Raw genomic sequence first — 17,348 nt, 5'->3', positions numbered from 1 at the left:
GTGGCAGTAATTAGGAAGACTTGACACGTGGCAGACTGTGCTCAAACTAACCTAAGTGGCGCGAGCATTAGTGTACCATTAGTGTCAATTACCACATTCATTTCGGGATATGTGCTTGATGTCCAGCATGCACTGTTTTATGGTCTCTAGGTTACTTGTTGCCTTCTTCATGACAATACCACGGGATGCTAGGGTAGGGCAATATTATGATGGCATCGTCCATTGACGATGATTGACAGTGATCGTGGTAACGACATTATTATGTGACAGACGATGGTTTAGCCTATTTGAAATTGACTGGTGCTACGCAGTAAAGAACGGAGTATCGCAGCGCACTGCAGGGCAGCACACAAATGACATTCCGAGTAATTTGCCTGTTCCTATTTGCTATAGCCCATGTCAATAAATATGTGAAACAGAACGCAAGAGAGGAATGTAGGCAACAGAGGCGAGAATTCCACCAAAGCAGGACAAAATGTCCAGTCAGTAACTATTGGTTCTTTCTCTCTGTGTCCTATGCAGGTCTTTAAGGTGCATGGTCAATCAAGTTAATGTTTCCGACATATTCGGACTACTAAACAACTATTGATTTGGAACAGCGGAGAATTACCGCAACTCGCAAAGAAATCAGGAGCTGTCACCACTAGCACCATTTCAACGTCAACATTTGAACATCATTACATCACCTATGCTTAGCCTAATACAGTGACAACTAAAAGATTCCAAAAACAATTTAGTCCAATCAATGTAAGGTAAATATGATGTGGCTTCCCATGGTACTGATTTCTGTGTGTGTGTGTGTGTGTGTGTGTGTGTATGCGTAGAAAACATGTTGACTCACCCTACTTGTAGAGGAACTCCAATGCCCTCCCCTCTCTTTCATGTTGCCGAAAAAGTCTATGACTGTCATACAGTACACGCTTTAGGTTTTTGTTGTCCTGGGCTACCTGGCTAAAATGCCTGCTCACTACCCTAACTTCCTTTCATGTGCAACAATTGGCCAGCTGGTTGACATTAGTCTACATCTAGCTACTTCCATCCTCTCAGGCCAGAGGCACAATGTAGGAATTTGTGGTTGGATCACAACTGCTGTTATAATCATTGGCCAGTATGGATAATTCATTAAAACCACAAGTCCAAATCCATCCATGGCCAATTTGGGAAAGGGTCCATTTTAGCTAGCTAGCCACCAGAGGACAACAACACAACGAGATGCAACAATTCAAGTTTTTTTCTGTCAATGACGTTTGGCTTGATGTACTGGGATTGGTTTGAAGCCAAATTCAAACTTGTTTCCATTGCCACTGAGCACACTCAGTTTAGCTCAACGCTGATTGGATATTAATGTTGGGGGGGGGGGGTGTATCAAGGAAGGCCAAATGCTACCGGCAGCAACAATGTCATACTGTTTTTGACCAGACAGAATTAGACAGATGGTCTACACATAGAGACAGAGGGGCGCTGTTTCGCTGGCTCGGATGCTTTCTCTAGTGAGATACATTCAGAGTTTGCCAAAAGGCACCTAAAAACTCTCAGACCATGAGAAACAAGATTCTCTGGTCTGATGAAACCAAGATTCAACTCTTTGGCCTAAATGTCAAGCGTCATGTCAGGAGGAAACCTGGAACTATCCCTATGGTGAAGTATGGTGGTGGCAGCATCATGGTGTCGGGGATGTTTTTCAACGGCAAGACTGGGAGACTAGTCAAGATCGAGGGAAAGATGAACGGAGAAAAGTACAGAGAGATCCTTGATGAAAATCTGCTCCAGTCCTCTCAAGACCTCAGACCCAGGCGAAGGTTCACCTTCCAACAGGACAACGTGTGCTAAGCACATAGCCAAGACAACACAGGAATGGCTTCGGGACAAGTCTCTGAATGTCCTTGAGTGGTCCAGTCAGAGCCCGGACTTGAACCCGATCGAACATCTCGAGAGAGGCCTGAAAATAGCTGTGCACCAATGCTCCCCATCCAACCTGACAGAGCTTGAGAGGATCTGCAGAGAAGAATGGGAGAAACTCCCCAAATACAAGTGTGCCAAGCTTGTAGCGTCATACCCAAGAAGACTCAAGGTTGTAATCACTGCCAAAGGTATTTCAACAAAGTACTGAGTAAAGAGTCTGAATACTTATGTAAATGTGATATTTCCATTTTTTATTTAAATTTGCAAAGATTTCTTGATTGATGAGGAGGAAAAAAATCATACATTTTAGAATAAGGTTGTAAGATAACAAAATGTGGAAAAAGTCAAGGGGTCTGAATACTTTCCGAAGCCACTGTAAATTATTTTATATGTTTTTGGCATCCATGAATACACGCCACTGCTCCTTCTCCATCTCCTCCTGTTCCTAATCTATCAGTGGTGGAAAAAGTTGGAAAATTGTTATACTTGAGTAAAAGTGAAAGTTACTCAGTAAAATACTACTTGAGTAAAAGTCAAAAGTATTTGGTTATAAATATACTTAAGTATCAAAAGTAAATGTAATTGATAAAATGTACTTAAGTATCAAAAGTAAAAATATAAATCATTTCAAATTCCTTATATTAAGCAAACCGGACTGCCCCATTTTCTAGTTTTTGATTTATTTACGGATAGCCAGGGGCACACTCCAACACTCAGGCATAATTTACAAACAAAGCATTTGTGTTTAGTGAGTCCTCCAGATTAGATGCAGTATGGATGACCGCCAGATCAGAGGCAGTAGGGATGACTTTATAAGTGCGTGAATTGGACCATTTTCTTGTCCTGCTAAGCATTCAAAATGTAACGAGTACTTTTAGGTGTCAGGGAAAATGTATGGAGTATAAAGTTCATTATGTTATTTAGGAATGTAGTGAAGTAAAAGTAAAAGTTGTCAAAAATAAAAAATAGTAAAGTAAAGTACAGATACCAAAAAACTCCTTAATTAGTACTTGAAAGTATTTTTACTTAAGTACTTTACACCACTGTAATCTATAAAGCATAGAAAAAGGTGGAATTCCACCCAAAAATATTCTCCATAGAGAATAGAGATTTCATAGAGAATAGAGAATTCTCCATTCTCCATATCGCCAATCAATATTTAGACGAAAAACCATTTGCATCTCTTAATCATTTGATTGTAGGAGCGACACAGTCTGACATTAAAAAAAAAACATATATTGTGTTTTGATCCTGCCTTTTACACTCACTTTCACAAGGCTTAAAAACAACAATATTCAGATTGAAGAACCATTTTGGATGTTTCAGAGTACTTCTATTCAGTTTTTTTTTAACTTTCTGTGTATCACAACACATACATTGGGTTTAGATTCAAACACCCCTCCAAACACCAAATATCAGGAGAGGTGCACTACTGTTCATGGTTCCATTACACAATCATGGTGTTTTGGGTCTTTCTATTTTCACAGTGTGCTATTTTGTTAATATCAGGGACCATAGCATTTGCTATCCGACAATTAAACTTGAGTCATCACACACGGAGTGCACAAAAGATATTGTGAAAGGTGGCTATATCAAATGAAAATGGGAGTGTTATGTAGTCTTCCAATTACAAACAATGAAATGAACTTACAATTGACTCCTTCGAAGAAAGCAGATGGTGGTGAAATTTACGCGTCACGGCAAATGAAGATGATCAAAATAAATACAATAAGGATAAATAGACAAATTAAATCGTACATATGATATCAAGGCATTGTTCATTCATGTGAATAAGGAATGGTTATTAAAAAATGTTTTACTGTCTTTAACAATGTGTTGACGCTCACTTGGGTTTATTTCATGAATGCAATTCTCGCGCTATAGTTTTGAAGATGTAAAAAAAAAAGTTTGTATTAATTATGTTGGCTAGTAAATTGTGGAACAATCGATCAAAACTTTCGAACATTTCACAAATCACAGGAATATGAAACACTGGAATATGCTAAAATCTTACCAGTTGAGTCGAGTGCCACGCTGGTTTCGAATGAATTCCGCGATTAATGAGACATTTTACACATCTACCTTATCTCGATACTTTCCTCTTCTGTTTCTTGACTCCTAGGTCTCTTCTCTGTATAAGCTCTTCGGTAATCGCGCGCACTCAATTATCTCTCGTAGTAGCCTAACAGAAAATTGTCTATTGAGATATTAACGGCATTTGTACATGATCTACTGTATAGCTGAGCTGTGGGCCTCGTTTAAGTTCCGCCTCCTTCCCTAGATCCTGTTCGTTCATGCTTCCCACTCTCTGCGCGCGGTGAGAAAATGATACCGGCGGTGGACTACGGAAAATTGGCTCTCATTTCGCTCATCACTTCACTTTCATGTTCTGCCTGTAACACGAACACACATACACACACGTGCACACAAAACATACACACAATTTTACACTCACCGTATGCTTCTGCTACTCTGTTCTTTATTGTACTCTTATTATTATCTATCCCCATGCCTAGTCACTTTACCCTGCTTTCATGTAGGCCACATATCTAAATTACCTCGTACCCCTGCACATTGATCTTCCTTTTAAGGGATCCTTATTACAGTGTAATTACATGTGTAATTACACGGTAGCGAGTATTGTAGTTAACAGTAACAACTCATAGATACTTAAGTGATAATGCCAGGGAAGCCGGTGTTTGGAGGATATATTGGCACAGGTGTTGTTAGACAATAACAAGGGGTTACCAACATATTCAAATAATGATTGACATATTTTAATTAAAAACTTTATTTTGATTAATTTATTCATACTATTTCATCCTTCCACAAGATATAGTCCCAACACAAATCTAGGGTTGCTAGAGACACAACCCAGTCGTTCAGTCGTTTTGTTCTGTATCTATGACTGGCAATGTTCTTATCCCTTGCTTGCTAGCTAGCCAACTACGGCTAACTTACAGTCACGTCAAAACCCCAAAATAACAGCAAAGTAGCTGCATTTGCATTTGTTTAAGCTGTTTTCGACCTCTTAAGCTGCTCCCGACTCCTCCTGTCTCAGCCACCAGTATTAATGCTGCAGTAGTTTATGTGTCGGGGGGCTAGGGTCAGTCTGTTATATCTGGAGTACTTCTCCTGTCTTATCCGGTGTCCTGTGTGAATTTAAGTATGCTCTCTCTAATTCTCTCTCTCTTTTTTTCTTTCTTTCTCTCTTTCTTTCTCTCTTTCTTTCTCTCTCTCGCAGGACCAGAGCCCAAGGACCATGTCTCAGGACTACCTGGCCTGATGACTCCTTGCTGTCCCCAGTCCACCTGGCCGTGCTGCTGCTCCAGTTTCAACTGTTCTGCCTGCGGCTATGGAACCCTGACCTGTTCACCGGACGTGCTACCTGTCCCAGACCTGCTGTTTTTAACTCTCTAGAGACAGCAGGAGCGGTAGAGATACTCTGAATGATCGGCTATGAAAAGCCAACTGACATTTACTCCTGAGGTGCTGACCTGTTGCACCCTCGTCAACCACTGTGATTATTATTATTTGACCCTGCTGGTCATCTATAAACATTTGAACATCTTGGCCATGTTCTGTTATAATGTCCACCCGGCACAGCCAGAAGAGGACTGGCCACCCCTCATAGCCTGGTTCCTCTCTAGGTTTCTTCCTAGGTTCTGGCCTTTCTAGGGAGTTTTTCCTAGCCACCGTGCTTCTACACCTGCATTGCTTGCTGTTTGGGGTTTTAGGCTGAGTTTCTGTACAGCACTTTGTGACATCAGCTGATGTAAGAAGGGCTTTATAAATACATTTGATTGATTTTCAATTTATATTTATTTGTATATACCCATAAAAATAATTCCAGCTGATTCATGATTTCGACTGGCGGAGAAATGCTGCCTGCCTATCTATCTCGTCCCGACTCCTGACACGTTCATTACTATTTGGACAGCAGGAGATCAAATTTGAATATTGAAACAATGTTGCAAATGTCAGAGAGACAGACAGCAAGGTTTATACAAATCTCAGAAATGTTAGTTTAAAATAAATCTAAGATAATGTCTAGATGCTTTTTATAGTGGAGTTCAAGTTTATAAATTGCCTGGCTGGGCTGAGACAGTGGATTGCACAGTCAGATTGAACAGAGTAAATAGGCATTTTAACATTATAGATTTAGCTGGTGGAAACTTGTGGAATAGACACCGGCTGGAATGCGGTTTTAACCAAGCAGCGTTCAGGGTTAGACCCACCCATTGTATAAAATTTGGTTGAGTTTACGAACACAGATTTATTACGAATGTAATCCCAGATGAGGAATAAAACACAATTTCAAAGCACATGTAATGTTTGCCTAAGTACAATGTAATTACTAGTTGTTACACAGGATTTAGCTTGTTAATGATGTGCATCTTGAGGGGTACTTACTTGTAACTAATGTGCACTTAGGCTCTCGAGTGGTGCAGCGGTCTAAGGCACTGCATCTCAGTGCTAGAGGCATCGCTGCAGACCCTGGTTTGATCCAAGGCTGTATCACAACCGGCCATGATTGATAGTCCCATACGGCGGCGCACAATTGGCACAGTGTCGTCCGGGTTAGGGCAGGGTTTGGCCGGGGTAGGCCATCAAAGGTAAAATATGAATTTGTTCTTAACTGACTTACCTAGTTAAATAAAGGTTCAATTAAAAAAAAAAAAAAGAATACTTATGCAGTACATTACCCATCCTGACAACCTGGCCTTCATTTTAAAGGTTCTGGAAGTACGATCCAAGGGGGGGAGGGAAAGCACACTAGTACACCATAGATTACATGTAATATTTGCATAAGTACAATGTAATTACTAGTTGTTACAAAGGTTTTAGCTAATTTTAATGAAGTTTATCTTGAAGAGTACTTACTTGTAATTATAGTGTACTGATAGCCAGTAGTGGAAAAAGTACGCAATTGTCATACTTGAGTAAAAATAAAGATATCTTAATAGAAAATCCCTGAAGTAAAAGTGAAAGTCACCCAGTAAAAAACTCTGAGTAAAAGTCTAAAAGTATTTTGTTTGAAATATACTTAAATATCAAAGTAAAACTATAAATAATTTCACATTCCTTATATTAAGCAAACCAGACGGAACAATAAAACAATAAACAAATATAATATATATATACTACTATAATATATACTGAGTCCGCCAGGTCAGAGGCAGTAGGGATGACTAGGGATGTTCTCTTGATAAGTGAGTGAATTGGACCATTTTCCTGTCCTGCTATGCATTCAAAATGTAATGACTACTTTTGAGTGTCAGGGAAAATGTATTGAGAGTAAAAAGTAAATTATTTTCTTTAGAACTGTAGTGGAGGAAATGTTAAAGTAGTAAAGGACAGATACTCAAAAAAACAACTTAAGTTGTTTTAGTTGAAGATGCACTCTCAATTTGTTATTTTATTTCAGCCAGTAGTTTTGAAGTGGTACTCATGAGACAAAAGTTCACCATTTTTTGCTTACTACGTCGTCAAATGAAGTACTACGTCATCCATTTTGTATGATATGTTACATCCTGCAAAAAGAAAATTGTGTGTGCAATTCGTAAGATAAGTTACGAATCCAATCTGTTCTATGTAATATTTGTGTTGTGGAGAAATGATCAGGCAGGAGACGGGAGTACAGTTAGTCTTCGTTTAGTCAAAACCTCTCGTGCTCTACAGTTCCCGGGCACACTAGTGCGCATGTGCATTTCCTATTAGGTGTAGTAACGTAACACTGTCGTAATACATCACCGCTTAGTAACAGCATAGTAACTAATATAAACAGATGTAGATCCCAGATACTACACTCCTCCCCCATAGTTTTTAACTCCCAGAGAACAAGGTAAATATGTTAGGGAACTACTAATGCAATATCTGAACAATGCATTCTTAACATTTTTCAACTACTGGGTTGAAGCAGACTTTTCAGAGCCCAGCACAAATCCAGGGGATTATTCTGCCCCGAAGATGGAGTTTGTGTCCTAATAACTAACCCAGGTAATGTCCTTTTTCTTTCCTTTTATCTAGGACATATTAAAGTGTTTGTTTGTTTTACTGTCTGTTACCTTAAACAGCTCAACTCACAGGTCAAGCTTTTGAGGTGCCCTTCGCTGTCGAATAGGATATCTCCGCTCCTCCTGGGCTTCCGGTAGTGGGCCAGGTTCGGGTGGAAGGTCAGGCTCTGTCTCTCCCGTACGTCCACAGTCAGGAGAATAGTCCTGGGGGTCGTTATTGTTCTTGTTCTCTCGGCGTGTCTCTGCTGGGGCGTTGGACCGTAGTAGATGATCCACATGAACGTTGACCTGGCGATGACCAATTTGGACTTGGTAAGTCAAAGGTCCTTTGCGTTGCAAGATCACACCTGAGTTCCACAGGCTCTTGGGGTGTCTGAAATCACGTACCATCACCCTCTCTCCCTCTTTGAATTCTCTGACAGTCTTTGAGTGTCTGTCATGAGCTTTCTTCTGCTGTAACTGGTGCTTTGCCACAGTGCTTGACAAGTCTGGTTTCAACAATGTCAGGCGGGTACGTGGTTGGCGTCTCAGAAACAGTTCAGCTGGTGTACATTCCGTTACTGTGTGTGGTGTGTTACGGTAAGTAAACAGGAACCGGGGAAGCCTTTGTTGGGTGGGCACAGACTGAACCTCGAGTCTAGTCCAGGCCTTCTTAAAGGTTTGCACGGCTCTCTCCGCTGCTCCGTTTGATGCCGGATGGTAAGGTGGTGACAGGATGTGCCTTACTCCATTGTTCTTGAGAAACATTTCAAAATCGTTTGACGTGAAAGGAGGGCCATTGTCCGATACGAGCTCCTTGACTAGTCCAAAGGATGCGAACAGGTGTCTGAGAAGATTGATGGTCTTCTCAGCTGTGGTCAGTTGAGTAGGGAACACTTCCATCCACTTGGAATGGACATCGACGACAACAAGGAAATGTTGCTTGTCAATCTCGGCGTAATCCACATGGATGCGTTCCCAAGGTGTCGCAGCCCAGGACCATGGATGAAGAGGTGCAGCAGCAGGCTTGTTGCGAACAGCTTCACAAGGTGAGCAGTGGCCTACATGCTGTTGAATGTCCTGATCCAGTCCAGGCCACCACAGATAACTGCGAGCGAGTGCTTTCATTCGAGTGATCCCTGGATGTCCCTCATGCAGGTCAGATAGCAGTCTCCTCTGGAATTTGTGAGGTACCACCACCCTTGATCCCCACAGAACACATCCTTGATCAGTGGACAACTGGTCTTTCTTGTCGATGAATGGACGAAGGTTATCGTCATTTACGAAGTTTGGCCAACCTCCTAATGTTAAGTCCAAGACTTTGGAAAGCACTGGATCTTTCCTTGTTTCCTCTGCTATGTCTGAAGCAGATATGGGCAGTTCGTCAATGAGAGAGATCTGGAAGACTGCTCTATCATCTTCACTGTCGGAGTCACTATTGCATGGTAGTCTTGATAGTGCATCTGCATTTGCGTGATCACTGGATCGTCTGTACTCAATCTCGTAGTCGTAGGCTAACAATATCAGAGCCCAACGTTGCATTCGGAGTGCAGCAAGGGTTGGTATAGCTGATTTTGGTCCAAGGATGGCCAACAGAGGCATGTGATCTGTCAGCAGTTGGAACTTCCTTCCGTACAGGTATTTGTGAAACTTCTTCACTCCGAATATTATGCTCAGGGCTTCCTTCTCAATTTGAGCATAATTTCTCTCACTTGGTGACAGAGTCCGTGATGCAAATGCAATAGGGTGTTCTTCACCTGACGATAGAACATGTGAGATGACGGCTCCTACTCCGTATGGAGATGCATCACACGCGAGTCTCAGCTTCATCTCTGTGTTGTAGTGGGCAAGCCACTTGCTCTTTAGCAGACGCTGTTTGCAAGTCTTGAATGCTTCTTCGCATTGTGGGGACCAATTCCACTTTGTATCGGCCTGCAGCAGTTGGTGAAGCGGATGCAACAATGTGGACAAGTTTGCTACAAACTTTCCGTAATAGTTCAGGAGCCCCAAAAATGACCTCAGCTCTGAGATATAAGGTGCTCTCCAATGGTTGGTGCTGACACGAGGATGTCGTCCATGAAGCACACAACGTTGTCTATACCGTCCAAGATCTGATCCATTGTGTGTTGGAATATCGCTGGAGCTGTCGAGATTCCATAGGCCAAGCGATTAAATCTGAATAGCCCCTTGTGTGTATTGATGGTCAGATACTGTTCTGACTCCGGATCCAGCTTCAGTTGCTGATAAGCGAATGCCAGGTCCAGCTTACTGAAAACCTTCCCACCAGCTAGAGTGGCAAACAGATCTTCAGCGTTTGGTAGTGGATATTCCTCTGGTAGTATGCAGCGATTTACTGTGACCTTGTAGTCACCGCACATTCTGACGGTCTTGTCTTTCTTTGGGACTACAACAATAGGAGCGGCCCAGTCGCTCCTCGCTACTTTCGTGATTATGTTATTCTTCTGTAGGCGGTCCAGTTCCTTCTCTACTGCTTCCTTAAGAGCATAGGGAACTGGACGTGGTTTGTGAAAGATAGGCTTGGTTCCTTCTTGCACTCTGACTTTTGCTGTGAAGTCTTGTATTTCGCCGTAGCCATCTTTGAAAAGTTCTTTGTGCTTCTCCAGCATGTTAGTGAGTGTAGCCTGACTCACTGGTTTGTCCTTTCTCAGACTGAAGATTTCTCCCCAGTTCAACTTGATCTTTTGTAGCCAGTTTCTGCCTAGCAAGGCTGATTTTTCTCCTTTAACAATGACAAGCGGTAGCGTCCACTCCTTCCCCTCATACTGGACTGGTACCTGGATCTGCCCTAACACAGGAATAGTGTCACCAGTGTATGAAGAAAGGCGGATGGACGCTGGCTGAAGAGGGCACTCTTTCAGTTTTTCTTTGTAGAGTCTCTCTGGAACCAGAGATACAGACGCTCCGGTGTCCAGCTGCATTTTTACCGGTTTTCCCGCTAACTCCATGTTGAGATAGATTCCATCTTTTTGTTGTTGAGCTGTGTACACTGTGAACAGTTCCAATACTGTTTCAGTTGTACCTTCCTCTTCTTGTGCTGCGTCTGACACTTTGTGCGCTCTTGCTGTGCGTTTTGAGGCTTTACACACTTTCTGTAAATGTCCAACCTTTCCACAATTGTGGCACTTTACATTTTGGAATCGACATTCACTGTGCTGATGATTATCTCCCCCACATCTGTAGCAACTTGGCTTAGACCTTTGAGATGTGGGCTGCTTTGTTCTTGTGTAACCTTGAGGACGGGACTGAGAAAAGTGTGACTTTTGTGAGCCTTTTTCACCACGTGCATCACTGACCTTATGAACACCTTTCTTTTTTCTTTTTTTTTTAAATCTTTTTTTTTTATCCCCTTTTCTCCCCAATTTTCGTGGTATCCAATCGCTAGTAAGTACTGTCTTGTCTCATCGCTACAACTCCCGTACGGGCTCGGGAGAGACGAAGGTCGAAAGTCATGCGTCCTCCGAAGCACAACCCAACCAAGCCGCACTGCTTCTTAACACAGCGCGCCTCCAACCCGGAAGCCAGCCGCACCAATGTGTCGGAGGAAACACCGTGCACCCGCCCCCCTCGGTTAGCGCGCACTGCGCCCGGCCCGCCACAGGAGTCGCTGGAGCGCGATGAGATAAGGATATCCCTACCGGCCAAACCCTCCCTAACCCGGACGACGCTAAGCCAATTGTGCGTCGCCCCACGGACCTCCCGGTCGCGGCCGGCTGCGACAGAGCCTGGGCGCGAACCCAGACTCTGGTGGCGCAGCATAGCACTGCGATGCAGTGCTCTAGACCACTGCGCCACCCGGGAGGCATGAACACCTTTCTGACGTTCTGCATATCCCGATAGCTCAATAGTATCCCTGTGGGCAAGCTCGAGTCCAAGTGCGATATCACAGGCTTTCCGAAAGGTCAGGTCCTTCTCTGACAGAAGCCTTCTGTGATATGCTTCACCTATGAGACCACATACAAACTTGTCTCTAAGAGCATCATCAAGAAATTGTGCAAACTCACATGTACTTGCCAGCCTTTTCAAAGCAAGGATGTAGTCTGCCACGGTTTCCCCTTGACTCTGGTGACGTTGGTAAAATCTGAAACGTTCTGCAATGAGAATTGGCTTAGGCTTGAAATGCCTTGAAAGAGTATCAGTCAGTTCTGCATAGGTCAACTCCACTGCTTTTATTGGTTCAATGAGACCTTTCAGCAATCCATACTCAGTTGGACCCAAAACACTGAGAAATACGTCTGCTTTCTTTTCACTTTAGTATTGCCAGTGTAACAGTATAGCTTCCATCCCTCTCCTCGCTCCTACCTGGGCTCGAACCAGGAACACAACGACAACAGCCACCCTCGAAGCAGCGTTACCTATGCAGAGCAAGGGGAATAACTACTCCAAGTCTCAGAGCGAGTGACGTTTGAAACGCTATTAGCGTGCACCCCGCTAACTAGCTAGCCATTTCACATCGGTTACACCAGCCTAATCTCGGGAGTTGATAGGCTTGAAGCACAGCGAAGAGCTTCTGGCAAAATGCAGAAAAGTGCTGTCTGAATGAATGCTTACGAGCCTGCTGCTGCCTACCACCGCTCAGTCAGACTGCTCTATCAAATCATAGACTTAGTTATAACATAATAACACACAGAAATACGAGCCTTAGGTCATTAATATGGTCGAATCCGGAAACTATCATCTCGAAAACAAGACGTTTACTCTTTCAGTGAAATACGGAACCGTTCTTTATTTTATCTAACGGGTGGCATCCATAAGTCTAAATATTTCTGTTACATTGCACAGCCTTCAATATTATGTAATAATTACCTAAAATTCTGGCAAATTAGGCGGCCCAAACTGTTGCATATACACTTACTCTGCGTGCAATGAACACAAGAGAAGTGACACAATTTCACCTGGTTAATATTGCCTGTAGGTTTAAAAATATATACTTCTGTGTATTGATTTTAAGAAAGGCATTGATGTTTATGGTTAGGTACACATTGGAGCAACGATACGCACCGCATCGATTATATGCAACGCAGGACACGCTAGATAAACTAGTAATATCATCAACCATGTGTAGTTAACTAGTGATTATGATTGATTGATTGATTGTTTTTTATAAGATAAGTTTAATGCTAGCTAGCAACTTACCTTGGCTTCTATTGCATTCGCGTAACTGGCAGGCTCCTCGTGGAGTGCAATGTAATCAGGTGGTTAGAGCGTTGGACTAGTTAACTGTAAGGTTGCAAGATTGAATCCCCCGAGCTGACAAGGTAAAAATCTGTCGTTCTGCCCCTGAACGAGGCAGTTAACCCACCATTCCTAGGCCGTCATTGAAAATAAGAATGTGTTCTTAACTGACTTGCCTAGTGAAATAAAGATTAAATAAAGGTGTAAAATTTTTTTTTGCCAAATCGGTGTCCAAAAATACCGATATCCGATTGTTATGAAAACTTGAAATCGGCCCTAATTAATCGCCATTACGATTAATCGGTCGACCTCTAATTGAAAGTGACTCAGACGGAGCACACCTAGCATGTTAACGTTACATCTACGTGTTCCTATTCAATGTAGCTAAACACTAGCTAATTTATTAGTGTTAGCACAGATAGAACAATGGCCAAGATGTTTCACTGGAAATATAAATGTGAAGCAATAGGTTGGAGTTTCCTTTTCCTGCCAAATATGGTGAGGAGAGGAAGCTCAGAAGCATAGGGAGAGTATGGAGCAAGATGAAACTGGGCTGACATTCTGATGATTTTCTCCTCAATGAAACATTTGATCTCAATACAGTTATCTGTCCCCAAACTGATAATATTTTACGAACAGAGTGGACTCCCTTTGCCAAAGTTTTAAAAATTGCGATGTTTAGAAGGAGTGCAAGGTGTGCAAGGGAGTTATTGCACACGTGCACTTCACAGACTGGGTATTCTCTAATGGAAATATGCAAATACATGCTAGAATGTGACAATAGGATCTTGCTAGCTCATGCTTGGCGCTGACCACCTCCTTGATTGTTCTGCCCATTTGACTCACTAGCTTCCCATTGGAAACAAAAGGGTGTGGTTTACCTTGACTTAGTTATAAAAAATCTTTGGTGTTAGCATGCACTTTTATAGCTAGCTGAATAACACAAGAACTAGCTAGGTAACTAGCTAGGCCGAGCTAGCTATAGGCCTAAACTATAGAAAGCATGATGATGATAACAAGTATAGAGTAACTTAGTGTCTAATGCTAAATTGCCAAGCATTCTTCTTCTTTACCACAGATTTCCACCAGGTCTCAGACTCCAGGATGGGAAATTGCTTACAAGAAAGAAACATATGAAGACAGAGTTGTTGATTTCCATTGTAACTTGTAATGTTAAAATTGGGAGAAAAAGACAATCCCTTGTTTCTAAATTAGCTATCTAGGCTACTCACCATTCTATAGGCGACAGATTTGAGTCACCACTAGAATAGTTATTTTTTGTGTTATTGATCTGATTAATCACATTATTAATCTAACAATATATTTTGTAAGAAATGTAAGGTATTTTTACATGTTGCAATAAAGTTTACTAAAGTAGAAGCTCATCTATTGTTTGTTGGCATTTTCACTTTGTAATGTGTTCTAGGCCTACTGTAACTAATTATATAGAAATTGATCAATCCTGTGTAACACCTAGTAACTACATTGTATTTATGCAGATATTGCATGTACTCTGTGGTGTACTAGTGTGTTTATTTATCACATGGATTTCGCTTTCAAAAGCTGACGATTAGATTGTCAGGTGGGGTAACATACTTTGTATGTACACTAGAATTACAAGTAAGTATATACTTTATTTTAACTAGCTAAATCCTGTGTAACACATAGTAATTACATTATACTTATGCAAATATTACATGTACTCTACTGTGTACTTGCGTGTGTATTCTTCCACTTGGATGGCATTTCCAGAGACTTAAAAAATGAGGGCCAGGTTGTCAGGATGGGTAATGTACTGCATAAGTATTAATTAATATGTTTTATATAACCTTTATTTAACTAGGTAAGTCAGTTAAGAACAAATTACACATTCATTACAAGTACCACTCAAGATACACTCCAGTTTAACTAGCTAACTCCTGTGTAACAACTAGTAATTACATTCTACTTAAGAAAACATTACATGTACTATGCTTTGAAATAGTGTCGTATTCCTCATTTGGGACTACACTCGTATTAAATTTGTTTTCGCAAAGTCAACCATGTTAACCCAGACGATACGCTATATTTTGCTAGCAAGTGCTAGCAACAACGTTGACTGGAGATATATTTTGAGCAGTGCACATTCATGGTTAAGTAATTGGAGCCTATTGACCATTGGCTATAATCTCTCAGACATGCATCCACAAGGGAACCCAACCTTTGTCACAGTTGTTAATGAATCGGATGCAGCTGAGAAGAAGCGAAACAATAAGTTGGAGAATGTAGTGGAAACCTGACAAATCAAATTTAATTGATTTATTAATCCCTTTTTACATCAGCCGATGTCACAAAGTGCTTATACAGAAACCCAGCCTAAAACCCCAAATAGCAATCAATACAGATGTAGAAGCACGGTGGCTAGGAAAAACCCTAGAGAGGATCCAGGCTCTGAGGGGTAGCCAGTCCTCTTCTGGCTGTGCCTGGTGGAGACTATAAGAGTACATGGCCATTAAGGCCAGATCGTTCTTCAAGATGTTCAAACGTTCATAGATGACCGGTAGGGTCAAATATTAATCACAGTGGTTGTAGAGGGTGCAACAGGTCAGCACCTAACGAGTATATGTCAGTTGGCTTTTCATAACCGAGCATTCAGAGGTCAAGACAGGGGGTGCGGTAGAGAGAGTGAGAGAGAGAGGGAGAGGAAGGGAGAGGGAGGGTCGAAAACAGCAGGTCTGGGAGAATTTCACCAGATAGTACAGACTGACCCTAACCCCCGGCACCTAGACTATTGCAGCATATATACTGGAGGCTGAGAAGGGAGGGTCAGGGGACACTCTGGCCAAACAGGCAGGATATAACACCACCCACTTTGCCAAAGCACAGCCCCCACACCACTAGAGGGATATCAACAGACTATCAACTTACTACCCTGGGACAAGGCTCAGTATATCCCACAAAAGATCTCCTCCATCACACAAGTCCGAGGTGGTGCAAAACCGGACAGGAAGATCACGCCAGTGACTCAACCCACTCAAATCGAGTATAGTAAAAAAAATCCTGGCACGACGTGACGCACCCCTCTTAGGGACGGCATGGAAGAGCACTAGTCAGCCAGTGACTCCGCCCATTTGTAACAAGCATGGTAACAAGCATTCATTGTTACACAGGATTACAGGACGCAATTACTACCAGTTACATATTTTTACACTGTAGTTATCAGTTGTTACAGTTAACTACAATAAGTGTTACAGTGTAATTACACTTTAATTAGGACCCCTTAAAGGTAAGTGTTACCCTATTTGTATTTTCATTATATTTTTTAGACTCTGCATCCCGCATCATTTGATTTTGAATTTGAATTTGAGGCCCGCACAGACTGTCCGGTTTTAGCCGACTTATGCCACGATTTTGCCATCCCAGACAAAATGTTCTTGGGGCGTAAACAATTGTCAGATGTCTTGGCTCATTCAGAGTGACAGGTCTAGGTCTGCCAATTAAGTACCACTATTTCCGGTCATAGGTCCCGACAAAGTTCTGCCAGTGCCAATATTTATTTTATGAAAAAACTAAATGTGTGCAGTAGAGGGATAATAATCATTACATGACACATTTGAAATCATGCAACATTCTGCCATGTTATGTTTGGGAAGCATTTTTGATTCTGAGTTCAGACATGCAAAGTTTGTATGTGAAATCTATTAAGATGCATACTTTCAGTTTTTCCAAACTCACTTTGCTCAAGCATAAGCGTAAAGGGAGGCTTGCGCTGCTGGTGCTGGCACGTGCACAGATCAAATACACCGCTGCAATTGAAGTAGCCGAACATCGGCTGATGTAGCCTACATCGGCTGACGTAGCCTACATCGGCTGACGTAGCCTCGCAAACCAATCGCAAAATGTGACGACAATTGGGTAAATGCAGATGGACAAACCCAATGCTTCAGCCTATGTACATGTTATAGCCACTATGCTACATCAGTTCATCAGGTGATAATGCTTATTGCTAATAGAACATCTGATCATATAGACCAGGAAAAGGCTATAAGCATGGTCCAATATGTTAAAAACATCATTTTTACCAGTATGTTATTGGATTCATTTCTGGAGGTGGAAATAATATTTTAGATGGTGTCAGCATCATTTTATTTTCATTCATTTTGTAGTATAATGTCCTTTTAAAAAGTAACCAGAACTGAGCTTCTCAGTCCTTCTACATAAAACGTATCCCGGGGAGGATCCAGAACCCCTAAGCAAGAGGACTGGAATTGGTCAAAC

General features: G+C 41.9%; 1 protein-coding gene across 4 annotated transcripts in view; it reads right to left on the bottom strand.

The window, feature by feature from the left end:
- Positions 1 to 17,348, bottom strand: part of LOC139535474 (sodium-coupled neutral amino acid transporter 3-like) — a 102,885-nt gene that overhangs the window by 58,037 nt on the left and 27,500 nt on the right. For 2 of the 4 annotated variants that reach the window (XM_071334901.1, XM_071334902.1), the window contains exon 1: positions 3,917 to 4,203. The exons of 1 other annotated variant lie outside the window; for it this stretch is intronic. The gene's annotated coding sequence lies outside the window, so the exon portion shown is untranslated. Of the gene's footprint in view, positions 1 to 3,916; positions 4,204 to 17,348 lie in introns of those variants that run through there. One more of the 4 variants, XM_071334898.1, reaches the window with a different exon arrangement.

Source organism: Salvelinus alpinus, chromosome 12 (assembly GCF_045679555.1).
Source record: "Salvelinus alpinus chromosome 12, SLU_Salpinus.1, whole genome shotgun sequence".
Taxonomy (NCBI): Eukaryota; Metazoa; Chordata; class Actinopteri; order Salmoniformes; family Salmonidae; genus Salvelinus; species Salvelinus alpinus.
This window is presented reverse-complemented; position numbering and strand designations above follow the sequence as displayed.